Genomic DNA, 18,894 nt, shown 5'->3' on the forward strand with positions numbered 1-18,894 from the left:
ATTATATTATATTATATTATGTGCCTTTATTTTATAATAGTAATGTTTCATAATATAAAATAATTCACCTTCTATCAGATTTCATGATAATATATCATCTTTTGTGGCAACACATCCGCTATATGTAGGCTAGATTTTTTTTTTTTTTTTTTTTTTTTTTTTTGCCTAGGCAAAAATATTCAATATCTTTTCTGTAGTCAATATAATTGTCTATATAGAAACTGACTATCAAAAATAAACCCACTCAAGTACCATTCAAGAGAGCAAAAAGTAAAACAACTAGCTTCGCTCTTCCTTTCCTTAGTCTCATTTAAAAGTATGAAAAAGACTAGCATCTATTCTCACAGAAGGCAAACATCAGGCAAATGCACCTAACATCCATTTTCAGCTTTTTTTATTTTTTACATAAACCCTCTTCATAAGTATGCGCTCACTGACAAAAGCTGTCACTCACACGCCATGAGATCGATGGGGAACGTGGGGCCTTTGTTGACGTCTGTCACAGCCATAAATTCGCATACACACTGAGATCTCAGTCACAAGGACGGCGTCACATACCCTTGTGACTGAGCTCTCAGTGTGTGTGCGTAACCACGCTCAAATCACACAGGACCACCAGAGCTTACCGCACACTGCCTCACAATCTACACCAAACCTGAACTACAACGGAAAATGTGACAGCACTGAATGCACTGAATTTATAACAGCATTATGGCTATAAAAAATATAGGTAATTGCCTCTTTTCCTCAGTTTTTACAGTTTAATTTGAATTATTCAGCTTTGCAGCTTGCTTGACGGCTAACGTGAGGTATTTATCTGCCATGAAATATAATCCATTTTATGACATAAAATCAAAGAGATTAGTTTATGAGAGCTTCGGATGAAATTTTTATGTTTAGAGATTATCAAAATATTTACCTGCATCTATAAATATTAGTCTAATTGCTTCTTTCAAATCATCTCAGCAAGGTTAAAATGCTGCCTGAACCAGATATTAAAGGGGTGGTATAACAGAGAGTTGACCACAGAGAGTCAGGACCTCAGTTTAACGTCTCATCCAAAGGACGGTGCTTTTTGACAGTATAGTGTCCCCGTCACTATAGTGGGGCATTAGGACCGACACAGACCACAGGGTGAGCACCCCCTACTGGCCCCACTAACACCTTTTCCAACAGCAACCTAGTTTTTCCCAGGAGGTCTCCTATCCAGGTACTGACCAGGCTCAGCCCTGCTTAGCTTCAGTGGGCAACAATGTGGTAGCACATTTTCAACAGTTCAACTCAACATATAAGACTACAATTCACAACAATGGAAAAAAGACTTGGAGAAATAAAAAAAAATAACAGGAATCCAACAATATGTCAGTGTGAATATTGCCTGCACAGTTGCCTTTCAGTTCTTCATTGGTCACTATAGAGCACCCCAATAACAAAATCAATATCAATTTCACAAAGTGTCAGAAGACCCCACAAGCCTAGGTATATTATAAAGATCCTGTCACCACTGGCCATTTCAATGCTGCCAAAACCTCAACAAGTAACTTCTTTTTAAAGCTTCTGACAACCCGTAGGCAGGTGAAACATGAAGCTTGTTTAAATCACTCCATATATAGTCGCTGAAATGCTTTCTGTTATGGCACACGGCTCTGAAACATAAATAAGGCCAATGGAAAACACCACTTATATATTACTATGAAGTTGTATATGGATAATAGCATGTGAATCTCCGTGGAATGCTGTTAGAATCTGTCCCTGATCCGATCGAGTCTGACTCTGAAGATTTATTTTAAAAACGAAAGATTCATTCATTTACAGTGCTGTGTTTAAACTCCAACACACACACACACACACACACACACACACACACACACACACACTGCCACCAATGCAGACTGTCTTCACTCTCTATCGAGCAGATCATTTCACACACATCCACCTCTACACACACATTAAGTTCAGATTCTGTAAAGTAAGTGTTACACCTGAGATGGAAAAACGTATTACAGAGAAAAACACAAAATATCAATCACAAGGTACAAATATGCACTAAATCTTCTAGTTGAAAACAGATTTCATCTGAAAACACTGAAAAAATTAAATAGAAAAATAAAATCATGTAAGATACTGATCTTACACAGCTTTGAAACTATCACTGGATTCAAATAATTCAAGAAATTAACCAAATAAACCAATGTTATTTTAGTATAATTTGTAATGTTTTGAATTAAATCAATTATCAGTTTTCATCTTAATGAAATCTTTCTGTTTTTTTTCATTTATTTCAGGTTTATTTCAGTTTGTTTTATTTCTTTTTCAGTTTTAGTCATTTTAGTATTTAAATTTATTTCAGTTAGGTGCCAAGTCAACATTTCTAAAATTCATTCACATTTGCTAGGTTTAAACTCTCATCTTGAGTTCAGTGCAAGCAATACTAATGAATCTCAAATATTAGGCAGTACAACATTGAGTATTAGACAGAAATGGGTGCCCTAGGTATTATAAAGCAATATTTAACACGGACTGTCTGCTACAGCAGAAGAGATGCAATCTAATCCGCCTTTTCAAATTACAGTTAAAGGCGTGAGTTGTGGGTGGTGATCAGAGATGAATGTGGCATTGGTTGTGCCGTGTTAGCTGGTGTGGTCTTTCATATCCTGAAACAGCCTATATTTGAAACAGACAAAAAAATACAGAGAGAACAGGAGATGGTAATCTGACGGATTGGAGGTATATGCTGTCGATTCCCATAGAGGGTGTGCATCGTGAAATTGCAGTGAATCTGTGGATGGGAGAATGAGGCTCAGAATAGCTTTCTGCAGAGGTTATATAGCATCTACTCTTTCTGCACTGCACCACCTGTTGTTTTCCGCAAGCTGATGACAGTCACCGACATCCACCCACTAGCTCAACACCTGCAGACCTCACCACCTAATCAGATAAAAACAACGTCATCTGATGCATCTGCTACATAATGCTACAATAATTGATTCATATATATGAAGTATGTGTGAGCCCTTCTGTCTACTTCATTCGATTTTGAGGCCACACCCTTGCCGCTTCTTAAATCTTAGGCAGACTCGGCAGACAATTCTCAGCCTGTTTTTATTTGAGCTCCATCAGATGAGGGATGTTACACTGTCAGGGACTACTTTTCTAGAGGAAGGATGGAATTCAATGATTTTACTTCACTGAATTAACATATTAATACATATATTTTGTGCTTTATATTTGTATTGTGTGGTCATCGTTTTATGAAAGCGACAGGAATTAGTCGATAGGAATTTTTTATGATTAAAAAATATATGAAGAGTTCAGATGCAAATGTCTCTAAGTGCCATCTGAAATTTTCTTCTAGAATGATAATTTTTATCAAGCTTGTATATAATTTCACAAATGACAATTCATAGGTAATTTTCATTTGCCATTTAAGTGAAATTACTGAACTTAAATATACGTGCTTGATAAAAATGATCATTCTAGAAGACAATTTCAGATGGCACTTAGAGGCTTTTGCATCTGAACTCTTCATATACTGGATAACAAAATAACAGGGCTAGAAACATTCAGTGTTTGATTGGGCGCAATCTAGACACACCACTGCTTATACACTAAGTGAAGCCAAGGGTTCTGCAACAAAGGGGTCCTATTATGCCCTTTTACAAAGTCTTGATTTTGTTTTTGGGGTGAACTAGAATATGCTTTCATGCTTGATTGTTCAAAAACATTATTTTTCACATATTTTACATTATTACAGCACCTCTCTCCTCAGTCTGTCCCGAACGCGCCATTTAGTTTCAGTATCGATGAAGCCCCTCCTTCCGAAATACAAAATGTGCTGTGATTGGTTAGCTGGCCCAGTGTGTTGTGGTTGACATCACTTGGCATGTTCAGGAAATGTCACGGCTCTTACCTTAACCGTGAGCTCTACTCAGATGTAAAGGAGGATGGAGTCAATTTCAAACCAATTCAAGCCTGATTCAGACTTAAAGGGTTAGTTCACCCAAAAATGAAAATTCTGTCAGTAATTACTCACCCTCATGTTGTTCCAACCCCATAAGACTTTCGTTCATCTTCGGAACACAAATTAAGATATTTTTGATGAAATCTGAGTGCTGGATCACTCCTCCTGCAGGCTTATGGACACTATAACTTGCTGGCCCAGAAAATGTATTAAAGACATTGTTAATATAGTCCAAGTGACTCCAGTGGCTCAATCTTAAGTTTATAAAGCGACGAGAATACTTTTTGTGCGCAAAACTTGTGGTGACGTGAAACACAGACACGCTACGCTTAAACACTACGTAAAAAGACTCGAGGTCCAGAGAGAAGGAAATGGAAAGTGGAATAAAGTCGTTATTTTTGTTTGTTTTTGCGCACAAAAAGTATTCTCGTCGCTTTATAAACTTAAGATTGAGCCACTGGAGTCACTTGGACTATATTAACAATGTCTTTAATACATTTTCTGGGCCAGCAAGTTATAGTGTCCATAAGCCTGCAGGAGGAGTGATCCAGCTCTCAGATTTCATCAAAAATATCTTAATTTGTGTTCCGAAGATGAACGAAAGTCTTACGAGGTTGGAACAACATGAGGGTGAGTAATTACTGACAGAATTTTCATTTTTGGGTGAACTAACCCTTTAAGAATGTTAACAAACAAGAGGATCGTCCAGAACGTGCATTTCATGCACAGGTTTTGCAAGCACTGACTTTTTTTGTAATTTTCTTATACATTTTTGATACAATGTTATACACCATATAATCATGATATTTGTCTGAAAACTATGATAGGTTTGTAACCTTGCAGATCTTTTTTATGCTCAAACAGCAACATAACATACTAACTAAAGTTAAAAAAGTGAAAAAAAAAACATAATAGGACACATTCACATTCTCGTTTAAATTTCACATTCAACACATCAAGATATTCAAAAGGAAAGTTACGGATTAAATACAAGTTAGGTTAATGTTAAAATTGTGTCTACATTAATGCACTTAAACAGAAGTTTAAAGGGGACCTATTATGCCCTTTGTCTAGGTTGAGTTAACGTCAACTAGAATAGGTTTTCATGCTTGAATGTTAAAAAATTATTATTTTCACATATTATACATCATTGCAGCTCCTCTCTTCCCAGTCTGTCAGTAACGCCTTGTTTTGTTTTAGTCTCTATGAAGTGAAGTGTGCTCTGATTGGTTGGCTGGACCAGTGTTTTGTGATTGGTCAACCGCTTCGAGCTTGTTTCGGACATGTCATCGGCAGATATGGTAAGGGACTACACTTTTGATTACTTCACTATCTCAAGGATGCCTCAAAACATGACAAATCTCACAAAATATCGTAAAGACGATGATCTAACATGCAATGACATCACTCAGGGTCATACTCAACTCCCTTTGACAAAGAAGACATAGAGCGGTGCAGGAATGATGCATTTTTGTAGGCCAACCCAGAAGTTTGCCTCACTGGTACCCTCGACTTTTCCATTGGCTTTTGGATTATTTCAGAAAATAAGGTCTGTGACTAGCAAAAGCTTACACGTTCTTACACGTTTTGAACATGAACACAACTTTTATGAATTTTTAATCGTAAATACTATGCGTAGGCTATGAACATTTTTATTGTTGGGTTAACTTAAAGTAAGTAAACCTAGTTGACTTCAAATTTTTAGTTCATTGAAATTAAGAATTTGAGTTAATACAATGAAGGATATACTTGTTAGTAACCTCCTTTTACAAGATAAGCAAAAGCTTTTAAAAAAAAAAGTCACAAGAGGGTATTAGTGATGTATTTTATAATATATCGTAAAATAAAACGTGAAAATATCTTGAGCTCGTGTTCACCACATATATTATTTCAAGCATTTCCCTTTCGAAAAACCCATTTACTTCAGGACGATGGAAACGGAAGTGCTAAAATGAAATAAAATAAAATGAAAATCATTTCACGGTGTTGGCCTACAAAAATACGTCATCCCTGCAGCACTCTATTTGAGTAAGGGGTGTGTGAAGAGGGAGACACAAAACACATAGACGCGACTCTTCACTGTTGAGGCAGCAGAACATTAAACTGGGCAGGAAAACGTGTTGCTAGGCAACAGATGCCGAACAAAGCTAACCGACTCAGCATAAAGCCAGGATGTTGATAGTGCCCATGCATGAGCACTAGAGCAAACCGTCAGTCTAGACTATGAGAAAAGACCACTAAGCAGGCTTGATATATGGTGAGCATTGATTTACTATGAAAAAGAAGAAAATATAAATAAATCACATGAGCCAATTAAATCAAACTCAGACAGATCACAGTGAAAGTATTTGATCTGTCGCAAAGGTATCGTTAGCATTTTCTAATCGTTATTCACTAAGTGCATTTGTCTTTGTCAGGCTAAGGCGAAAGCTTGGAGTCCCATCAATTCTGTGATCGATTTACAGTAATCCACCTGAGCTGTACAGGGACCAGCTCTGGAGCGCGGCCAGATCCTGGAAAACAGCAATGGGGAAAGTCCTCCCGATCCCATTCATCACCGATCTGTCACATCATTTCTGTGTAAATACAGTCAAAGGTCTGTATCTAGTCAGGATGATGGAGAGCATCAGTGAGTTGCAGCCATGCCAGTAACTGTGCTAAGAACTACATATAAAAATGTCTTAGATTCTCACATTTTTAAACACCCAGTTTCTCAAAGTCTTTGCAAAGTCTCATCCCACAGACTTCCTGTGAAAGTCCAAGGGACAGACCAAGGGATGGACTGAAATTAATGTAAGGGATGCTGTCAAAAGTGCCTGTTTTTTAACTTGGAACAGTTCCCCCCAAAGTACAGTTATTTGTAAAAACAGCCAAAAATCACAGAACTCTTTTGAAAACTTTTCATACCTTCGTCTTTTATTTTTTCTATTTTAGCATTTGTATTTGAAAAGTATGAAAATCCATCATAGAAACTTTAGATTGTCATAGTTTTAAGTGTTCAGCATAGAAATATGTTAATCAAACAAAAAGTGAAATAACCATAAACCACCATTTTTATTGCGTGAAAAAGATTTATATGCATTTTTAAATATGACGACTGTCCCATAATTTAGGTGTCATTTTCACAACAATTAACAATTTTACTCCTAATAACGAAGAGTTTTTGTAAAGTTCGCGTAGTTGTTTACCAAAGAACAAAACCGTTCCAGTGAAGAGCATGTTTGATATACGTGAAAAAACTTGTGAACAGAATATAATTATTATTGTGTCAATTCCAATCGAGCTGTCAAATTACGCAAAATTTGTAAAATAATATTCACGAAACATAAAATTCTAGCACAGTCGACGACTACTTTGTTCCAAAACAATTTCCACCAACATCCTTTCCACAACAATATACTGTTAAATAAATATTTTGAGTGTGGTAGTTGTGTGGAGAATTTTTTTTAATTAATTTTAGAATAAAATGTCAATTCTCCTGTGATACACACTGAAAATGTGCTCAAGATTTACTTTTATAAAAGTCCACAGGGCCAAAAGTGTTGAAGAAACTTTTGAAGAGACATCTATTAGCAGAATGCAAATGGTGAGCAGGAATATTAATCTCTGCAAAAGCAGAGTCAGCCTTCTCATTCTAGAAGAAAACATGCATATTCCAGCTTTTTTTTTTTTTTTAATACAGCCATCTGCAAGGGAGTTTCTAAAACACTGCAATACGCTAATACACACTATCGTGGCGAAGCTTCCACAGGATCACTGCAAACAAGATGTTTTACGGAGATGTGAGAACTTCATTCTATACAACAAAAATGATCAATACTGTCAGTGTTATTGATGGCAGCATTAGGCTCTGAGCAATATGTCATCTTTTGTGTTGTCTTTTAAGGAAAGGGTTTTCTAGCTGAAGGATCGCAAGCGGTGGCTAGGGAGTAATAATTCACTTTTAGAGATGTCAAGTTAAGGTGGACTTAAAGCATTACTGAATTATGTATTTTTTATCAAATTTTCTATTGACATCAGTAGCATTTTACAACTATTTTACAGTAAGAAACAAATCTTTAAAAGTTCATTTCTGACAACTTAAAAAGTAAATAATTTCCAAGTAATATTTTAACAATTTCCTTTAAGTACGATAACAACATGACAACATAATATGAAAAATTACATACATATATCAGTTAAAAAAAACTATTATGTGTGATATTGTAATTAATAACTGATAGGTGAATTACATCATTGGGTTTTATATTGTTATTTTGCTAAAGCAATTTGTTAATATACAGTGAGGAAAATAAGTATTTGAGCACCCTGCTATTTTGCAAGTTCTCCCACTTGGAAATCATGGAGGGGTCTGAAATTGTCATCGTAGGTGCATGTCCACTGTGAGAGACATAATCTAAAAAAAAAAATCCAGAAATCACAATATATGATTTTTTAACTATTTATTTGTATGATACAGCTGCAAATAAGTATTTGAACACCTGTCTATCAGCTAGAATTCTGACCCTCAAAGACCTGTTAGTCTGCCTTTAAAATGTCCACCTCCACTCCATTTATTATCCTAAATTAGATGAACCTGTTTGAGGTCGTTAGCTACATAAAGACACCTGTCCACCCCATACAATCGGTAAGAATCCAACTACTAACATGGCCAAGACCAAAGAGCTGTCCAAAGACACTAGAGACAGAATTGTACACCTCCACAAGGCTGGAAAGGGCTACGGGGAAATAGCCAAGCAGCTTGGTGAAAAAAGTTCCACTGTTGGAGCAATCATTAGAAAATGGAAGAAGCTAAACATGACTGTCAATCTCCCTCGGACTGGGGCTCCATGCAAGATCTCACCTCGTGGGGTCTCAATGATCCTAAGAAAGGTGAGAAATCAGCCCAGAACTACACGGGAGGAGCTGGTCAATGACCTGAAAAGAGCTGGGACCACCGTTTCCAAGGTTATTGTTGGTAATACACTAAGACATCATGGTTTGAAATCACGCATGGCACGGAAGGTTCCCCTGCTTAAACCAGCACATGTCAAGGCCCGTCTTAAGTTTGCCAATGACCATTTGGATGATCCAGAGGAGTCATGGGAGAAAGTCATGTGGTCAGATGAGACCAAAATAGAACTTTTTGGTCATAATTCCACTAAACGTGTTTGGAGGAAGAAGAATGATGAGTACCATCCCAAGAACACCATCCCTACTGTGAAGCATGGGGGTGGTAGCATCATGCTTTGGGGCTGTTTTTCTGCACATGGGACAGGGCGACTGCACTGTATTAAGGAGAGGGTGACCGGGGCCATGTATTGCGAGATTTTGGGGAACAACCTCCTTCCCTCAGTTAGAGCATTGAAGATGGGTCGAGGCTGGGTCTTCCAACATGACAATGACCCGAAGCACACAGCCAGGATAACCAAGGAGTGGCTCTGTAAGAAGCATATCAAGGTTCTGGCGTGGCCTAGCCAGTCTCCAGACCTAAACCCAATAGAGAATCTTTGGAGGGAGCTCAAACTCCGTGTTTCTCAGCGACAGCCCAGAAACCTGACTGATCTAGAGAAGATCTGTGTGGAGGAGTGGGCCAAAATCCCTCCCGGTGAAAAACTACAGGAAACGTTTGACCTCTGTAATTGCAAACAAAGGCTACTGTACCAAATATTAACATTGATTTTCTCAGGTGTTCAAATACTTATTTGCAGCTGTATCATACAAATAAATAGTTAAAACATCATACATTGTGATTTCTGGATTTTTTTTTTTTTTTATGTCTCTCACAGTGGACATGCACCTACGATGACAATTTCAGACCCCTCCATGATTTCTAAGTGGGAGAACTTGCAAAATAGCAGGGTGTTCAAATACTTATTTTCCTAACTGTATATAAAACAAATACTTATACTATATATTTAAATAAATAGAATTTTTCTCACTCTGACAATTATGTAGCCCAATATATACATAAACACACACATATATATAAATATATAAATATTTTCATTTAAATGAGATGTTCAGACATGTGTTTTATGTTTTATGCATTGTCTGAAACATCTACAGAAGTGGACAAATGCAACGACCCTCAGCGCCTGTGCAGTGGTGTGAGCTGAATTTGTGGTGGCCTGCCAGTGTCCCCAGATGGGCAGTAGTGGGCACTGAAGCCCAGGGCAGAGCACTCAGCCTGGCATATTCCTGCACACTCATGTAGCAGCCACCCAACTGTACATCTGCACATTCAGGCCCTCCAGGTGTTGCTCCCCCTGCTGGGCAGGAGCAGTGAGCGAGCGCAGAAAAGCAGGGCTTATATAAGTGGCCTATTCTGAAGGTATAGAACAAGTGTCACCTCAAGGTAAGAATGTGCAGCAGCGGATGACAACATGTGCTGATTGAGTGATTATGAAACAAGATGGTGACAGTGCCATGAAACGGGTCACGAAATGCAAGCGTAAGCAGAATGTGTGGAACTCATATCACAGCATTCTCACTAAGAAACATTTCTCAAGGAGAACTGATTTACAAGCCCTACAAATAAATCAGAGTTTGATGGTCGTCTAAAATATAATTGGTAAAACTACAGTAAAATTAAATGTGTTGCCCAAAATAGTCACATTTAGTCTTTTTGCTACTGTGGATTTTGCTTTAATGAGTTGCTAACCTCTTTGCAGCAATACGATAAACCAAAAAAGGATATTTCTTATTCTGTACAAAAAGTTTTTTCTTTGAATGACAGGAATTCCCACTGTCTAGAAAAACCTGGATATACGAACCCGAAAGTGATTTCTACTGAAGAAATTAGAACAATTAATCAAAATTATATAACTCAATCAGCATTTTTCTAGTTATGCTCAGCTTTAAAATGTTTTGTAATAGAAATTGTAAAAAAAAAAAAAAAGGGTTTATCCAGTAAATGACAAACAACTGAATAAGTTATTAGGGTCTTTGAATTTTGTTATGGACAACAGTGTCAAAATGGTAGAAAACTACTGGAATAGGTGATATGCAAATTTGGATGGCCATATTTATGAAGGACATTTCATAGGATTCTCTATATTAATATATAATATTATATATAATATATAATTTTCCTCAAACATTCTATTTAAGGGTATTAAATGTAAGACTAGTAATGCATTACATACAAACTCCATTTAAACCCTTTTGTATATAACTAGCCTTACGCGAGTATTATTTTTTTTTAAATACATCTGTTTTTACATTACTTGAATGTTCAGCATTCAAAACGTGACCAACAGTGATGGCGTCATTCGTATTTGCATAATTCATTTGCATAAATAATTTATTTGGTCTTCATCTATTAGCATTACTGATTGGTCTTGTTTTCCTTGCATATATTTAATTATATACCCAAAACCCAATACATATAAACAGTATAAAGTTACACGCTGAATGTCATGACGTATGGCAAAGTGGCCTTTCAAGCACTGTGATTTCTTTCAGGAATTCTTTCTTTCACAGTGTTTATAAACCTTGACTACACACATTCCATTTATAATTCATCCACCTCCATATATTCCATACATTTTAATCACTTCACCATGGCAACATGTATTCAAACTGACGATTTATGCACATGCCATCGATGGCTTAATGATGGTCATGAATAATTAATCACAACAGTATTAGTCCTCACTACAATATAAGCGTGTTTGCATTGATTCTCACTTAAACATACAGTGATGCATAGTCCAGATTTTTATGTTTTCCCTGTTTTGTTGGAAGCAGGGTAAGATTTCTTTAAGCGGACGGAAATGTTCAAATCCACCTTCCAAGGTTAATTTGGCCGCTAAAAAGTGAGTTAACAAGATCAGCACATGAGCAACAGCACAGATGGACCGCTTACACACTATTAGGTCACTGAATTGGAGTGCATTGCTGTCTTGAGTACATATGCATCTTGTTTGCCATACTGTTTACATCGCTTGATTACAGATTAGTGTGAGATGAGTGCACATGTTGGACAGACCTTAAAAAAAAACGTAGGGTTTTCTATATGGAGTATGTGCCACTAGGATATCTCAGAAATATGCAGATTAAGATACTCTACTGTGACATAATATGCATTATTAGCAGTAGCAGTAAACCCATTAAATTGCGACATTTAAGTGTGAACTTTGGTAAAAAAAAAAAATCATATAATTGTTTAAACTAGTGGTTCTTAAACAGGGGGCCTCATCAAACTGTTATGGATGACTTAAAAGTATTTAAATTAATACATTATTACAAGAGGTCAAAAGTAGTAGTCCAATCATTTTATGAAAAAAGGTTGAACAAATTGCAACAGAAGCAAACTCAACTGATTTTGTATCCTCAATATGTCCTGAGTAAGGAAAAAAACAACAACAGAAGAATCCCATTAGGGGAAAGTTTCGAAAAAGACCCAGATATAGCCTATTCATACGCCTATTTATTCGTTTTCTCACGTGAATAGGGTACAAATTGTAACCTTTAGATATCACCATGAAAATGACTGAGTTGATTACTTACATCAAGACAAACAAAAAATGCATTACAAGTTTTTTTTAAGTGTTCTTATTTCTAATTAAATCTAATTACGTATGTGCTAATTTGCATAAATACCACAACAGATCTAAACATTGGGTCTAGCCAGGTGAAAATGTCTTGTTGAATCTTGTTGACATATAACAGTAAAATACTTAATGTTAAGGTCTGAATGGAACCCATTTAGGCTACCCATGATCATTAATACATAGAGGCAGGAAGAAGTACTTTAAAAACCAGCCTTTATTAATTATTATTGCAGAGATGGGGTTTAAGGGCTGGGTCTGTGGGACTGTTTCTGGGGATTCACTTTTTATTTTGCCTACCTTTTGTCTTCTGCATTCTCCTTACCATTGTCTCCTGTTCTTCCCTCAGACTCGTCCCCAAGAAACAGTCCCACGGACCCAGCCCCAAACCCCATCTCTTAAAAATGAATAAAGGCTGGTTTCTAAAGTACTTATTCCTGTCTCTATGTATTAATGCTCATGGGTAGCCTAAATGGGTTCCATTCAGACCTTAACATTAAGTATTTTACTGTTATGTGTCATTAAGTATTTTACTGTTTGTGTCAACAAGATTCAACAAGACATTTTCACCTGACTAGACCCAATGTTTAGATCTGTTGTGGTATTTATGCAAATTAGCACATACGTAATTAGCATTTTTTGTTTGTCTTGATGTAAGTAAATCAACTTTTCATGGTGACATCTAAAGGTTAAAATGTTTACCCTATTCACATAAGAAAAGGAATGAATAGGCGTATGAATAGGCTATATTTGGGTCTTTTTCTAAACTTTCCCCTAATGGGATTCTTCTGGGCTTTTTTTCCTTACTCAGGACATATTGAGGATACAAAATCTGTTGAGTTTGCTTCTGTTGCAATTTGTTCAAGGTTGACCCCCATACTGGCTTAAAATGATTGGACTAGAGGATATTTGTTTTTAATGACCTTCATGAGTACAAAATATTTTAAATATGAGGGAAGAACAAAACACTAAACTTGGTTACGGTATTTATCTGACAAAATGATTTGGCAAAAAAGGCAAACTACAGCTTTTTATGTTTGCAAAAAAAATACATATAAAAACAGAAAGCTCACAGGAAATAGCACACATTGTTTTTACATGTGTTCATGATTTCTTTGTATGAAAGCCTGGCCAAACATTTTAATAATATTTGACTAAAGGGTGAAGATGTCAATTTTCATATAGGCCGGACATCACTTTTGTCCACTACTGTATTAAAGTAATCTAACTCTAAATTAAAATGCTTAAAATGAAGATCAAACTAAAATAATATTTACAATGCTTGAAACTTCTGGAATCACAAATGAATCATTAATTAGTTTAATACATCAATACTCCCTGTTCATTTAAAAAAACAACACTGGAATTAGACTTAGCCCATATGGAGGGTGGACTTTGAATATTGTGTTAGTCAAAAAGGGTGAAACCCACTAGTTTAAATGGTTTATCGGTAACTCAGTAAAAAATTACATTTTAACCAGTTTCGTTCTGGATCAATTCAGTTCTAAGAAACACTTTTTTATGAATTGTTTGCAGATGGCAACTTTTTTCACATCATGTACTTTTGCAAGTTGAACTTGACATTCAATTAGATTTTCTATAACCTCACCATCAGGTATGCAACATCCTACAGCTGTTAAGTATTAGATGCAGATGCACATGTACATTGTCCAAACAATTTTTAATTTCAATTAGATGGCACAGAGATAACTCTATTAAAGTAATTCAATAACATTCTTCACATCGCGAGTCAATATGTGGGATAAAAAAAAAAAATGCTACAGGCACGCTGATAAACCTCACTCAACAAATTGATTTTTTAAACCAGAAGCAACCACAATAAAAAAGTACACAGACCACCAATGCAGCCTTCAACCAAACACACACAGAGAGAGAGAGAGTCATATAACCCACCATTATGGGGTAATCAACTTCCCCATGATGAAAAAGTAATAGAGATTGGGGAACGTAGCCTGCGGTTGTAGTGTGAAATTTCTAATAATACAGTGATAAACTGGCCTTTAACAACACTCACGGCAGTCGTGTGTTATTATGATATCATAATAAAAATGCCCCAGAACTAATCTAGATTCTTTCTATTTTTTTTTTTTTTTTTTTTACAAGGAGAAGCAGGTTATGAGGGGTGAAAGTCTCGTCATATTCTGTAAATAAGAAAACCCACCCAGCAAAGATAGTAGGGTAGACCTGGAAATTCACAAACTGTCTTGAGACAAAATCCTACAAAACAGAGGATTCACATTTCATTTTCTAGTTTGGATTTTTTCACCTGGGTTATTCAGTGTTGTTCAGTCGATGCTTGCCTTTATAGTTAAGCTCCATGGGACCAAAACCAAGAGCAACGTCCCTCCTGAGCGTTTACGGCGCACATGACAGTGTATCAGGCCGAAGCTGATGCGTCAGCTGTCTCTACTGGATACCAGAGGCTTGGGGATGATGATGGCAATCCTAGAGCAGCAAGAGAAACAATGAATGAACAAGAAGTGAAGGGACCTCAGTTCTTTTATTTTACTTTTGGCGACTGTAGCCCTCTTCCCATATCTGAGCTGCCTGGGTGTCTGTTGTGTTACCTTCTAAAATAGTCCAGTCATTTTAAGCCAAAATGGGGGTCAACCTTGGGGGGTCAATGGGGGGCAAACTCAACTGATTTTGTATCCTCAATATGTCCTGAGTAAAGGAAAAAAAGCCCAGAAGAATCCCATTAGAATAGAATAGATTAGATATCACCATGAAAATTACTGAGTTGATTACTTATATCAAGACAAACAAAAAATGTATTACAAGTTTTTTTTAATTGTTTGTTAACATGAACAAATGGTGCATAATCTAATTACGTGTGTGCTCATTTGCATAAATACCACAACGGATCTAAACATTGGGTCTAGTCAGGTGAAAATGTCTTGTTGAATCTTGTTGACATATAACAGTAAAATACTTAATGTTAAGGTCTGAATGAACCCATTTAGGCTACCCATGAGCATTAATACATAGAGGCAGGAAGAAGTACTTTAGAAACCAGCCTTTATTCATTATTATTGCAGAGATGGGGTTTGGGGCTGGGTCTGTGGGACTGTTTCTGGGGGACGCGTCTGAGGAAAGAACAGGAGACAATGGTAAGGAGAATGCAAAAGACAAAAGGTAAGCAAAATAAAAAGTGAATCCCCAGAAACAGTCCCACAGACCCAGCCCCAAACCCCAGCTCTGCAATAATAATGAATAAAGGCTGGTTTAAAGTACTTCTTCCTGCCTCTATTTATTAATGCTCATGGGTAGCCTAAATGGGTTCCATTCAGACCTTAACATTAAGTATTTTACTGTTATGTGTCATTAAGTATTTTACTGTTAAGATTCAACAAGACATTTTCACCTGACTAGACCCAATGTTTAGATCTGTTGTGGTATTTATGCAAATTAGCACATACGTAATTAGATTATGCACTGTTTGTCCATGTTAACAAACAATTTCAAAAAAACTTGTAATACATTTTTTGTTTGTCTTGATGTAAGTAATCAACTCAGTAATTTTCATGGTGATATCTAAAGGTTAAAATTTTTACCCTATTCACGTGAGAAAAAGTATGAATAGGCGTATGAATAGGCTATATTTGGATCTTTTTTGAAACTTTGCCCAAATGGGATTCTTTGGGGCTTTTTTTTTTCCTTACTCAGGACATATTGAGGATACAAAATCAGTTGGGTTTGCTTCTGTTGCAATTTGTTCAACCTTTTTTCATAAAATGACTGGACTAAAAGGCCATTCACACAGAACACGTTTTTTGCCACATCACGTGCAAAGACGCTGTAAAAGACGGGATTGCATTGGTCAAGGACGTCTGACAAGCGCATGTTTTCAAAGAAAAACAACAGAAAATGCAAAAGCTCGAGATGCGTGACAGCGGAAGGAAAAAACGCAAGGTTTTGAGAAAAGTTGAACTCTTTTAATTAGAGTGCCACGTTATTAGAACAGCCTAAAACCTAAAACCCGAGATACAGGAGAAGACACAAGCGCATCAGTCAAAGACGTCCGTCCAGCGCATGTTTACATAGGAAAACAATGAAAAGGTAGTGCAGTGAGTGGAATGCAAAAACACGTTCTGTGTGAACGGCCCCACTGGAACAAACAAAGGGAATCGCACAACACACAAATAGTGCACCTTAAAGGTATAGCGGAGGATTTTTTTACTTCCGGGTGGAATGCCTATACTATTGGTCCTCCTAATTGTCAATCATTCTGGTGAATCAATCAAACTTTTCAAAAAGTGGAGAGGGCGGGTCTTATCTAAAATTCGGAAAGATCCTCCGCTATACCTTTAAGAAACTCAACTTCCAAATGAGGTTGATGGTAACATACTAGGCTAATAAACAAACTAAATAATAGCACACATATATATTAGGTGAAATTGTAGCTCGGCAAAATATTCACTGACAAATGTAAAGAAATGTTGATATTATAAATAGCCATATTTTATTTAATACCAAAAATCTATAAAATAGTAAAAAAAATTACCAATGTTACCCAATATGTACATTTTATTTATTTATTTTATTTTTAGAATAAGATTAGCTAACATGCTCAACAACAACAGCATTGTTGCAACATCTTGCTGAGTATTTTGTCTTATTTTTCCTTTAAAAGATCTAAAACAAATCTTGAATAAAGATATATTCAGAGAAGCTAAATTACTTAAAATATTAGGTCTTGTTTTCTTTACAAAAAACATCAAAATTAAGTGAATTTTAGTTTAAAACAAGAAAAGATTTACCTCAGTGAGGTAATCAAAAATAAAAAAAATCTGACCCCTTATTTTGAGCATTAACTCACTTCATTTTGAACAATTTTTCAGTAAGACTTTTGCTTCTCAAATAAATGTATCTTGGTTCAATTATAACAAAATATTGTCCATGTAAAAGCATGTAAAAGGCTCAGATTATAACAAAATATTGTCCATGCTACATTCACACACCCAACGCATTCGGTACAAGTAGTGAGTGGGTGTGCAAGAGAGCCGCATACTGTGTGTGTTTGTGTGTGCCGTTTGCATGCTGATCATTTCAGAACATGATGTCCTGGGACTTAATTATTCCACACAGACGCATCACTCTCACTGAAGGAACCCTAATTGGGGGATTCAAAACAAACACACAACAAGGTACACAATTCCCCCCCTACAAAGAGACCTCAGCTGACTGCCAAGGGCAATGTCACTGGGACAGCCCAGCAGATGGGCCTTTCAGTTTTCGTTCCTGATGCGAGTGTTTGCTGGTCCCATGGCAGACTGGTTGCAGGTTATGCTCCGTATGTTTACTTTATCTATGAAGTGTTACCAAAATCTACTTAGTTGTGGGGCTGTAGAGGGGTAATACAACACTGGGTGTTGTTTATTGAAAAGCTAAAGAGTCCACTGTAAATGTGCTAATGATGTTAACATGAGGGAAATATCCTGAGACAATTCCTGACACCCAATATCAGAGAAGAACAATATCCACCATCCATGTAGAACAAAAGCCTGTCTAATTCTTTGCCGTGTGTGTATTTGTTTTGTGTGTGAGAAGAACAGAACTAATCTCTCTTCCATTCAACATTGGAGTTACACTATAATCTGCTCACGTACAAAGTGTGTGTGTGTGTGTGTGTGTGTGTGTGTGTGTGTGTGTGTGTGTGTGTGTGTGTGTGTGTGTGTGTGTGTGTGTGTGTGTGTGTGTGTGTGTGTGTGTGTGTGTGTGTGTGTGTGTGTGTGTGTGTGTGTGTGAGTTTACAAATAGAAAGGGGCATTTCAAAGGAAATATTATGAGAAAGAAGAGAGCTCCAAGAATCAAATCACACATTACTCGTGTTTCTATAAGCATCCTTGTTCTCTTATGCTCATCAAGCCTGCAGTTAAAAAAAAAAAAACACAGTAATATTATGAAATATTATTACAATTTAAAATAATGGTTCTCTTTTTTAATATACTTTAAAATGTAATTTATTTTTGTGATGCAAAGCTGAATTTTCATCAGCAAGTACTCCAGTCTTTGGTGTCTTATGATCCTTCAGAAATCATTCTAATATGATGATTTATGATCAATGTTGGAAACAGTTGTGCTGCTTAATATTTTTTTTATAACCTGAGATACTTTTTTCAGGATTATTTGATGAATAAAAAGTTAAAAGAACTGTATTTATTTAGAATAGAAATCTTTTGTAACAATATACACTACCGTTCAAAAGTTTGGGAACAATGACTATTTTTTTTTAAAGAAATTAGTACTTTAATTCAACAAGGATGCGTTAAATTGATAAAAGGTGATGGTAACGATTTATATTGTTAGAAATGTTTTTATTTTGAATAAATGCTGTTTTTATGAATAAATGCTGTTAACGTTTTACTCATCAATGAA

The sequence above is a fragment of the Scardinius erythrophthalmus genome (genome assembly GCF_964197995.2).
Source record: "Scardinius erythrophthalmus genome assembly, chromosome: 4".
Taxonomy (NCBI): Eukaryota; Metazoa; Chordata; class Actinopteri; order Cypriniformes; family Leuciscidae; genus Scardinius; species Scardinius erythrophthalmus.